Raw genomic sequence first — 12,891 nt, forward strand, 5'->3', positions numbered from 1 at the left:
CCACCCACTTCCCCCAGGCAATTACAAATTGGACTTTGAAGATGAATCAAAATTGGTCCAATGTTCGATGCCTTCACCTAACAGTGCTATTTTTCACCTATTGGTCCTTGCTTGCCTTCAGGGGTGTCAATCACCTATAAAGAATTTTCTCTTGCTCATGTGCAGCATCAGACACCAAACTTCTCCAGGACCCTTCTATCAATTCCATCAATGCAGTGAGTGACATTAATGTTGCTTTAGGTGATAATGTAAAGGTTTTTAAAGACTGTCTCATCTTTCTTCATCGTTCTTCTTATACATCTTGTATTTGCCTCTGCTTCCATAACTTTTAATCAAAATCTAGTTTCTGCCTTCTTGTAACATTGAACTGAGAACAATTTGTTGTGTTAAAATCAATTGGAAAGGCTTTTGCTTCCTGACAAAAGTTACAAAAAGACATTGCCCCTGAAATCTCCCTCTTTTTCCTTTCACTATTTAATTCTTGTTTGGAACTCTGCTTGGGTCTTTTTAGTGTATTAGAATATTAGCTTAACAGTTTAATCAATAGAATTGTGTATTGAGCAAACATTAGTTCTCTCCATTAATTCCTACTGCCAATTCCCATTGCCTCTGAAATAAGAATTGAGTTCAATGTTAACTTTTATACTATTTTCTAAGCTTTTTAATAGTAAAGATTACATACAAACATGTTTTTGCTTTTCAAAAACATACCACCTAATTCATTGAATCACTTTTACACTTAGTCTACCAATATTTTTCTAGTCCATGCATATAGGTCTGATAAATTCTTTATTTTTTTTCTTTAAGTAGTTGTACAAAGGAGTTGCCATTTGACAAAGCAATACATGAGTACAAGGCTCTTGATTGGTGTCATGCCCCCTCCAGTATTTTCACTCGCTTTCAACCCATCCCTTCCCTTATTTTTCTTAATTTTGTGGGATATGCAATGAATTAATGACTGCATTTTCCCCACTTCATTCCTCTACCCTTCTCCTCTTGGCTTCATCTACCCGCTTTCAAGTACTCATACTGGTGTTCATTTTGTTGAAGTGTGAATTTTCGTTCTAAAAAAAATTACACGATTGGAGCTCTCCAAAGAGTATACTATACTTTAGTTGATTCAATTCTAACCACTTGCATAACACCCAGTGTTTTTACTTATATAATTGTAGTCACACGCATGCAACATTTATTTCTTTGATACATGCTTTTTAATGGCCGTATGTGATGAATCAAAGTTAATGTTGGTTTATTATAAGTAACAGTGATTTGTACATCTCCTATTTTCAAATCTTTTTAAAAATTTACTACGTAAATATGATCTGTGTTTTCACATCTCAGTCATATGTAATAATTACACTACTTCTTTCATTGAACACAATGTATCAGTTAAATTGAGGTAGTTCATTTAAAGCACCACTCTATTATATCTTTATCTATTTTTATCTAACAAATATGGAAGTGTTTTATGTAAAATATTGATTAAAACTGTAATTTTCATTTACTCCTTTTTTTAAGACTTTTTTCCTTTAATATGGAATGAAACCAAAGATTAGAGACAGAATTGTTGATTTGTATCTTTTTTTTTTTTTTTGTCGGTCGTGGGGCTTGAACTGTGGGCCTGGGTGCTGTCCCTTAGCTCTTCAGCTCAAGGCGAGCACTCTACCACTTGAGCTACAGCGCCACTTCCGGTTTTCTGTGGTTTATTGGAGATAGGAGTCTCACAGTCTCTCCTGCCCGGGCTGGCTTTGAACCGCGATCCTCAGATCTCAGCCTCCTGAGTAGCTAGGATTACAGGCGTGAGCCACCAGCACCCGGCTTGATTTGTATCTTTTTTAAAATAAGACATGTAGCCTTTATCACAACAGTAGTTTTCTTGGATTTATTTGGTACTTTGTAGCCTTATACTACACTTACGTTGATATTGTTTTGGACCTCCTCATTAAACAATGTTATTAGTATATATTAGTTGTGCAACAGGGGTTAGATTTCCATGCATGCTTACAAGGTATCCCTTCAACCTCGCACCCTCCATCATTTACCTTTATCTCCCTTCCCTCTTATTAAGACAATTTCAACAGATTTTATTTTTCTATGTTCATATATGCAAAGCACTTCAACCATATTTACCCTCATTTACCCTCCCCAGGCTTCCCCCTCATGCTGATAACCACACTCACCAAAGACTATTTTACATAGTTCATTTTTGAAAGTATTCTATTTTGGTCAGAATCACCCTCTCTATTGCTCTCTTTCCCCATCTACTATAACCTATGTTCAAAAATTTTCTTTTAGCCATGTGTTGGCAGCTCACACCTGTGATCCTAGCTACTAGGGAGACTGAGATCTGAGGATCGTGGTTCACAGCCAGCCTGGGCAGGAAAGTTCGGGCAGGAAAGTTTGTGAAACTCTTATCTCTAATAAACTACCAGAAAACTGCAAGTGGTGCTGTGGCTCAAGTGGTAGAATGCTATCCTTGAACTGAAGAGCTGAGGACAGCACCCAGGCCCAGAGTTCAAGACCCATAATTGACCCCCATAAATTCTTCTTTTCTTTTCTTTTTTATGTTCAGCTGTGGAGTTCAAAATTTTTCAATGAGATTCTTTATGTCATCTTCATTTTTAGACAGCAAGTATTTTGATATTATTCACCCTCTATCATTCTTTTTCCCTCTTTATCTTCCACATTGTCACCTAAACTCTCCCTTAGTTGTGATCAGGTAATATGTGCATTGATATACATACACACACATACATATATATTTTTACATATGTTTCTTTAATTCTAAATTATGCAGTTGAGCAAAACATCCATGGTACTTGGCTCTTTAAGCTTGGCTTACCTTGCTCAACATGTTAATCTTAAGCCCCATCCCTATTCCTACAAATGACATAATGCCATGGTACATAAATATACACATATATACATATGTATATGTAATACATATATACAATATTTGACCATTTGTCTATTGAATAAACAAAGCAGGTGTCTTTTTTGTATGTTGATTTAGATGCCTTCTGATACATGCCAAAAATGTGTACAGTAGGATCCCAATGCTGATCTATTTTTAGTTATATGAGAAGCCTGCATATTGATTTCCATATTGACTGTACTCATTCACATTCTCACCAACAGTGTATGAGGATTTCCTTTTCCCTTTCATCCACTCCTGCATTTGGTGTTGCTTGTTTTCTTGATGACTGCCATTCTGACTGTGGTGAGATTATATCTAAGTATAGCTTTGATTTACCTTAATGGCTAAGAATGTTGAAATTTTCATCATGTATCTATTAGCCACTTGTCTTCTTCAGAGAATATTCTTTAAAAATACATTTCCTGAGTTAAAAATCCTTTAAAAACTACTGAATTGTCATTTTAGTTTTTAGCTACCGTTGATTTTCCACACAGTATTACTTATTAAGCTTAAGAAATCATGAAATCTCTTAAATTGAGCTATGCTCATTCAATAGACTTTAACCTGAACTTAACATTTTCTTTGTATTTTTTATTTTCTCTTGTTTTGTAATATCTATTACAATTCATTTTTTAATTTGGTTGGGTTTCTAGTTGACATGGCAGTTTATGAGTATAATTCATCTTGATCAATGTAATTTTTCATCATTATTCCCTATCTCTCCCAACTTTTTTTATTTTGTACTATTAACCATTGAATTAAAGGTAACTTTGCATTTTTAAAGATCTCTCTGGTTAGTTGTTGAATGTTGTGGACCACTGTCATCTAGTTTTCACTGTTTTCTATCTTCTTCTGTCTTCTATGTTCCATGGCTGCATAGAGGCATTCAAATTCTAGTGTGAGCCTTGCTCTTTATATTTAAACTCCTTTTTCTCCAAACATTTGAAAGATAACCCCACTCAAATTCTTAAACAAAACATTTATATTTGAAAGCTCATTTTAGCATATTTTAATTGTGCAAAAATAAGCTATTTCTTGTTCTTCATTCATCTGGTCCTCTTTTACTTTTTACATTAATTTATGTTATTGTTATTATAGAGGTGATATATATGTATATATATATGAGTTAGTAATAAGTACATTTCCTTTTATATGGGTCTTCTGATCCCTCATTCTCTCCTGTCTCCACCTATGAATTGTATAGTTCACTTTCATCAAGGTCCAGTGAGCTCTACTGCTATAATTTTAACTCTTTTCCCCTCGAGTTCTGAGCCCTTCCATGTCCCTATTGAAGATATGCATGAGAATACACCATACATAATGCAAACAACACAGAATCATCAAAATATAAAAATTGAAAAGAAGATTTCTTATTTCCAAGTCTTGGAGTTTATTTTGATATGTATTTTATATAAATAGCTCCCCTCTATTTTCATGGGTTCCTTTTTCCAAATTAAATATATGTCTTGTGATAGTTATTATTTAGTAAACAGCTTGTATCTATCTTCTATGTCTCTTATTTTTTATATTTCCGATTTCTTTCTAATCCCTTCCTCAGGTTAATTGTCTACAACTCATATTTTATGCTTAGCAATATCCTTTGTCTTATTTCAAATCATCTATTGAACTTTTAAAACTAAGATAGCAAGCCTCCTACATTCTAATATGATATTTAAGATCTCTAATTTCATTAAACTTTTAGGGTATTTTTTCATAGACTCAGAGTTATGTCCTCTCTTCAAAACTCATATCACCTTGGAAATAGCCTGAACTCTTTCATTAGTCAAATAGTAAAACTATCATGGCACAAATATAATTTGGGTTTCAGAGTTCTGGCATACAATTTTTGATTAAGAAGCAAGAAGATAATGAAAATATTTTCCTAATAAAGAAGAGATTAACAAAGTAGAACCTCTGTACAAAAAAGTACCTATTGGAAAATGTGATCTAATGAATGAAGGTAGGAATTAATCTGTCTTCTAGAATTATTGTTCAGTAATTCATGAAGCAAATTAACTGGTCCTTGTCCATTCTTGGGGAAAGTAGATTTTAATTCATCCTAATAATGTCCCATAACTCATCCCACATATATCATTGGAAATTATCTACATTATAATTTTCATCCATGATTGTGTTAGATAGCTATTCACATATCTTTCAAAAGCCTCCAATTCATGATCTCTCTCCACTTTGATTATAATTTTAGGTTTCTGAGGCATATATTCTTGTTGAGTCTAACAACTATTCGTAGATATATGATAATAACAACTACTTAGTTGAGATGAAGCTATAAAACATGTGTATGAGACAATTTTCCCATTTTATCAATGTTTTTATTTTATGTGTATGTACACAAATATGTATTATACACATGCATATTACATATGTTGCACGTACATACTTATTGAACAGAAAGGTAATGCCTGTTGATTTTGCACAGCGAAAATAGGTAACTTTATTCATTATCTTAATCAGGACATTCAAAAATTCAAGCTCTGTCTACATGTAAGGAAGACATTATTAATTCAGTGAAATCATTCATATAGCGTAGTAATAAACTAAGTTTTGAGTTTTGAATTTTTTTTTTGGTCCTGGGTGCTGTCCCTCAGCTCTTCAGCTCGAGGCTAGCGCTCTACCACTTGAGCCACAGCACCACCACAGCACCACTTCCGGCTTTTTTCTTTTTGCTTATGTGGTGCTGAGGAATCCAACCCAGGGCCTCATGCATGCAAGGCAAGCACTCTACAACTGAGCTACCTTCCCAGCTCTTGAGTTTTGAAATTTTAAATTGGATTTAGTATCCAGTCTAAATTACATTTGTGAGGAAAACTGTCAATATAATGATATTTTGTGATAGACATAATGCTCTTGTGTAATTTATTCACATTAAACAAAAATATAAATTTTGTGCTTTTATATTATTCAAAGATGAATACCATGTTACATTTTAAATCTCATGAACAATTTGCAATGGAAATTAATGTTGACTTCTATATTTGCCTTTATGAAACAATATTGAGTGTGCAGTAGGCACCTTTGACCACAGAATCTACTGGACAATCCATGGATGGAAACAGAATGAGTACGATAGACTATATTTGAGTATTTACCATATTTATAAAGATATGATATCAGATTTTCTAGCATAGTGACTTGCAATTTAACTTTTGGTAATGATACACCTTTGTATTTCTGCTCTCTCCAATATAGTAGCTGCTCTATAATTTCCATCTGTGATTGTACCAGATATTCACATTGTTTGAAGACCAGTTCATAATCTTCAAGCCATATGTGCTTTTCAAGCATATAAAATATACCTAGTTTTACCAATGTTGGAAATTTGTATTGCCTTCTTTTAAAATAATTTAAAATCAAATAATAAAATATGCATATTTTCTACCATTTTGGACAATACAATTATAGGTATTTTACTGTCATTCACACTTGTGATAATTCAATCAAAATCTAGTTATGGCATGTACATATTCAGTATTCAGGCATGGAAACAGAATTTTTATGTTAAATAATCTGGAGGTAAACCTGGCCACATTTTCTGCTTGATAAGGATAGCATAATATTGAGTTTATTCTGAAAATCCAGTCAAGTAGAATATTCACAAGACAAAGGAAATTAAATAACTTATTAGTATGAAATATAATTGCAGAATTTATGTTAGTCTGACATTATTTTTTCCTTGCATTATATTTATTTCTACAATGTATTAAATATAGGTATGTATATTTAGTGTGTATGTGTTCATTTTTACATATGAACATATTATAAAACTCATATTCCAGATTTCTCAAACTGATAGTTTAATATAGGTTCCTACAAAAAATATATACTGGATACTCAAATAAAAAGATGTGTAGATTTCAAGAAGAATTTTCAGGATGAAAAACATCATTTCTTGACCCCAAATGATTTCAGAACCTCCAGTGCTTAGTAGACATATGTGCACCAGTCCAGAGGCTTAAAATCACAACCTGGACTCTGTCTCTGAGGGATTTTGCTAAAGGCTGGCACTCTACCACTTGAGCCACACCTCTACTGCTGGCTTTTTGTTGGTTAATGGAGATAAGAGCCTTCCCAGGCTGGCTTTAAACTGTATTCTCAGATCTCAGCCTCCTGAGTATTTCAGATTATAAGTGTGAACCACCAATGCCCAGCTGAACTGTAATCTTTTAAACTGTCTGTGCAGCACTACTTCAAATAATTACTTCTGTATTGGGTCACATATAATGAGTTAATACCTGAGATAGACCTGAAGAGCCAAAACAACTATGCATACTTTTGAAATAGTATTTAGTTTGCTTTAAATTGGTGGCATATAAAATGTCTATCAGATATACCTTTAAATCTACACCAAGAAAGATTATGACACATACAAATTATCCCTATTGAATTCAGAGAAATCCAAAATATACATTATGTCCATAGGCCTGCATATTGCTAACCAAATACTTATCTTAAAGATTTATATAACTTTTATTTGAAATTTTAATTTTAAGCTAATACTTATTTCTTCATTTAATACAATAAATTCTTTTTTTTTTTTTTTTTTTTTTTGCCAGTCATGGGGCCTGAGCTCTGGGCCTGCGCACTGTCCCTCAGCTCTCCAGCTCAAGGCTAGCACTCTACCACTTGAGCCACAGCACCACTTGCAGCTTTTTCTGCTTATGTGGTGCTGAGGAATCTAACCTACGTCCTCACGTATGCAAGGCAAGCAACTCTACCACTGAGCCACCTTCCCAGCCCTAGAATAAATTCTTTCAATAAACTTCTATGCACTAGGTGTTATACTTGTCTTTCTTGCATTTATTTTGCATTAAAAGGTACCTAAGGGTATATAACTTTCTCTTGGAAGCTATCATGATAATTGCTAACAATGTCATGGCATATATATTGCTTTTATGTTGGTGTTTATCTTGGTGTGAATCAAAAGCCCTTTATTTCTTTCACTTCTCTCACAAGCCATACTTTGTAACTAAAATTCTACCAAGTTACTAATTTATGTTAATTTGTTGAAACTCCTTATTAAAATGCAAATGTTGTCCTTTGAAGGATAACACTTTAAACCACTATAAGCCATTAACACATTTTTGAGATTTGGTTTATCAACTTAATTAGATAGTAATTGAGCTTGGCCCAGAGGAATTTGGTAAATTTGACAGTTGTACAAGGGAAGAATCAACACAAGACAGGTCCATCAGCAAGTTTGGCCAGACCTTTACTACATGCTTAGAATCACAGTAGTAGGATGTTTGTTAAGATGGCAAAGCCACCTTCTCTTGAATGACACATTAGGTGATAGTGTCCCTTGCTCCAAAAAGGATTATTTCCTAGAAAGTGTCATATTTTTGTATGTACCTTAGAATACTTTAATACTTTTTAAAAGAGAAGTAAAATTATATTAACATGATTTGCTGATTTATTATTAAATGATTATTTCTGGTTTGCCATGTTTTTATATGGCATTACATAAGCATTTTTTTTTTTAGATAATGGAATAATTAGGGGGAATTACCTTAGAGCACATATTCTCTCATTTACCACATGGAGTAATTTGGACTCTTTTTTATCATTCAATGACTTTCTATGTGTTAATTTTTAGGCTAAAAGACAGTCACTTGTCTTTCATATTTCTCTCATTTATGAAACACCAGTATTTAGAACCTATAGTTATATTTGGGATTAATACAGTGTTGTGCTATTATATAAAGCAATCCTTAAGGATGTTTTGTTGAGGAAAGTTAACCATATACAAACTAAAGATTTTTATATTCTTACTCATTTTAAATCATGTATTCTTAAAATTTTTGAAACTTTTTCCAATTTCATCTTTATCAATTTCAATGGGTAACAAATTATGTTACTGCTTTTGTCTAGAAAATAGTTTTTGATAGATAATAATTTTTGTGTAACATAATAGGAAATATATAGATATATTGAGACCTGTGTCATAATTTGTGGCAACAAGATGTAATTTTTCTTCTTGAGTTTCTTTGACGTCTTAAATCATAAATGAGACAATAACCACATTGTCTCATTTAAATCATTTAAATCATGGAGGAAAATATCTCTGTTTGAACACAGAACTAACTTTATTTTGTAGTTATATGAGCCTTCAAGATAGAAATTTTAAGAATGAGCCTGGTGCCGGTGGCTCAGGTCTGTAATCCTAGCTACTCAGGAGGCTGAGATCTGAGGATCGCAGTTCAAAGCTAGCCCAGGCAGGAAAGTCCATGAGACTCTAATCTCCAACAAACCACTAGAAAACCGGAAGTGGCTCTGTGGCTCAAGCGGTAGAGCGCTCGCCTTGAACTGAAGAGCGCAGGGACAGCACTCAGGCCCAGAGTTCAAGCCCCATAACCGACCAAAAAAAAAAAAGAAATTTTAAGAATGAAAAGAAACTAAAGTTTATTTAAAACTTTATAAATGATGCCCATCCCTACTTACAGGGCTAAACTTTTCAAAACTGAAAAGTTCGTATTCACAATATCATACAAATCAGTTTTGTTTTGTTAACATTTATACTATACAATGTTATAATAATGTATAATTTATAATATAAGTTATAATAATGTATTGAAGTTTCCAGTTTTAAATAAAGATAGCTTGGGTTTTTCCTTCACATTGCTTAATTTTTGTTGCCAGAAAATGTAGATAGCATATTATTTTGGATATATAATGATATTAATAAAATGAATTAATGTGGCAATAATGCACTTTTCCTAATGGTGTAGGGATATAATAATATAAGATAGGAATGCTTGTTAGCAAAAGCAAGTTGATTTTCGAGAGGTTAGACAGGATTTGTTCACATCAGAATTCAAAAGTATATAATTATTCTAGGCATAGTTAATGAAACTCAAATGAAAAAGCTTAATCTAAATATGAGGTCTGGATTTTACATAAAGAAGAGAAAATGAACATGATACTTGCAATTACATTGATTTTTAATAACCATCTGAAATTTTTATTAAACTAAAGTAAAAGTCAGTCAGTAATATAATTTATTCATTATAGACCTGCATGTCTATGTCAAGAAGAGTGATATAATTTTAAGGAATAGATAGTAAAATAGACCTCTAAATTCTTACTCTATTTCAATTCAGTTTTTGGTAGTCCCTTGCCTAGGAAAATTATGATGTATCTTTATGTGTCAAAATATTTATATGTGTATATATGTTACACAAATAAGAATAAGTATAATTTATAAGTTTCCCCAAAATAAGTTGACAGTTTCCCAATGATGTCAAACAGTTTTTTTATTATTTCTATTTCTTGTGAAAATTCATAAAATCACCCCTTTCTTTTCTCTACTCAACTGATATATACCACTTAACTTCCGTTATCTGTGATGACTGGATACTATGTGTTGAGGTAATAAATGAGTAAAATATCTTCCCATAACTCAGTCTTCATAAATATGGTGATGCAATAATTTAACCTTTTTGTAGAGTTTAATGTATAAAACATGGCTGACCCAGTACTCACAGGTTATTGTAAACAGAGGCATTACAATGTTATAGATATTATAATGTCTTTTGTATTACAAAAGATTATGAGTTATTAGTAGTTCAGGACAGCAAGAATTGTAATCTCTTTCTCATTTCACTCTAGTCATCTAATATGACTGTACCTCTGTTTTTGATTGCTCTTATTAATTGTAAAAGTTTTGATAATTTATGGTGTTCTTTTTCATGTCTGAGCATGGAATGAACTGGATGTTTGATTATTATCCATATATTTTCTTTATTTTTTAATTAAGTTTTTATTGTGAAAATACTGTGCAAAGGGGTTACAGTTACATGAGCAAGGTAATGAGTACATTTCTTATCCAGCATTATTGCCTCCTCCTTTGTTTTTCCCCTACCATCCCTTTCTTCCCAGCCCCTCACCTACAGCCCCCCCCACCTAAATTGTAAAGTTCGTTTTTCAACATAGTGTCTTGTACATCTCATTGTTGCAGTGGGACAATCTGTATCCCTATTTAAACAATATGTTTTCCCTTCCTCCCCCAAATTATACCAACATCAAAAAGGCTTATCCCACAGTCTTAAAAATAGTCACAATATTCATATTAATCGAACTTTCCCTTCTTGTGATGTAATGGCTGTTTCTCTGAAGGGTATAATAATAAGGTTAATAAGGGCTTCTAGTTTAAAGAAAATTGAGAAGAGATTTCTAGAACTAGATATAACACTTCAATTATTTGAAATGTTTTGTACATAAATAGATACCACATAATATCCTTGTAAATGAACTTTCATTCAACTATCAGGTAAAATAGTCTTTATATGGATGTATGGTGAATAATTGTTATGAAAAAACTATTAATCTATATGCAAGAAAATAACCTGTGACCCAAATGTGTTCACATAGTGAAATGCTTAACAATTAAGATGTCAGAGAAAGGGTGTTGCTTATATTCTCTGAGCTTTGGTTCAGTATTATGGCTGATGCTAGATACTATTTGCTGAGAGACACGATTCTGCACTTCAGAACCATATGACTAGCAGTAGTTAGTATTTAAGCAAATCTCATTTTATTTAAAGTTCCTCTATACACCTCTGTACAGCATCTTTACAATAAAATAAAAACAAAAAATTTCCTGTATGCAAAGTATAATTAGCCACAAGTGCTAAAGAAGTAAATATTCAAGTTTTAAATTTTATTTTGTCTAAATGAATGATAGTAGTCAAAAGTTAGTTTAATTTTAGTCTTTTTGCCTTATCATACTTGAGATTTCATGCTATGGATACTCCATAAACTGTATATATTTATTTACATAAGTATCAATGTGAATTTAAAGAGCTTAGAGCATTCCAAATATAAACAATGAAAGAAACAGCATGTAAATGAAGGAACAAAAAAGACAGAAACTACTAAGTATTAATTTTCTTTTTACAAAAAATATGAAAAGTACGAATGTCAGAACCTTTTGGAATTTGCTTGTCTTATTTTGAGTGACACTTAGTTGTTCTTCAAGTATTTTGAACTTTTGATTCTAAACAAGCTTTGGGTTAATAACAAGATCACTAATTATTAAAAAAGAAAAAAAGTACAGTTTGTTCTCTTCTCAAATATTCCCCTAGTAACAGAACAATTGTTCTCTAAAAGCAGTTACAAAATGTATATCATTAAAAACAGGTAATTGTACCATTATATAAAATGTTAAAGAAATATGTGCACTTATATGTTGTTATCTTTAGCTCAGAGGTTAAAGCAGCTAATTTAAATAAGAAAAACACGTTTATTAACTTAGAAACATTATCACCAACGTAATCACCAGCCTAGTAGAATGTATGTAAATCAGTAAATTTGACTTGTGCTGTTGATTTACTACATATCTTTAATGTCTAATTTGTCAGTGAAATTTTCATATTCACATAGCTCTTTGAATTATATTTTAATTGGTGAAATGTCTGGTTTGGAATGGCGAAATAGAGACTTAATTTTTAAATTCCATATTTAAATGCTAAGTCATCCTCTTTAAACTCTATCTTGTTTCTCTTGTCATTTAAAATAGAAATTAGAAATTAATATATAGTATCATTCTGTTGATAATGAAGGAATGCCTATTACAAAGGAATGTTGATTTAAGATACATACAATAAACCAATTTCGTAAAATATGTCATTTAAAATTAACCTGTGTCATTATATGAATTTGCAGTGATTACATTATTGCAAAAATTAGCACAATCTTGTCAAAAGCTGTGCAGCAATCAATGCTGTGTTAGCATGATTATTGTCCAAACTTCCTGAGGGACTCTGCCACTGAAACCCTTGGCTGACCCCATCAACAGGCAGGTGGCAGTTGATCAATTCAAAGCAAAGTTATTGGGAGAATATTTTCAATTACAATAGTGTTGCTGCCTATACTGTAGACAGAAGAGAGCAGGGGTCATTAGTCATTCTGAATTTGCATGCCAAGTAGTATTTATTTCTTGTCCATAAAAGAATAGG

The 12,891-nt window shown here is 32.2% G+C and overlaps 1 protein-coding gene across 1 annotated transcript in view; it reads left to right on the forward strand.

Moving 5' to 3' along the window:
• The window catches only part of Dmd (dystrophin), a 1,242,252-nt gene that overhangs the window by 90,653 nt on the left and 1,138,708 nt on the right, over positions 1 to 12,891 (forward strand). The gene's annotated exons all lie outside the window — the stretch shown is intronic.

Source organism: Dipodomys spectabilis, unplaced genomic scaffold (genome assembly GCF_019054845.1).
Source record: "Dipodomys spectabilis isolate Male_0828 unplaced genomic scaffold, ASM1905484v1 ptg000156l, whole genome shotgun sequence".
In the NCBI taxonomy this organism is placed as follows: Eukaryota; Metazoa; Chordata; class Mammalia; order Rodentia; family Heteromyidae; genus Dipodomys; species Dipodomys spectabilis.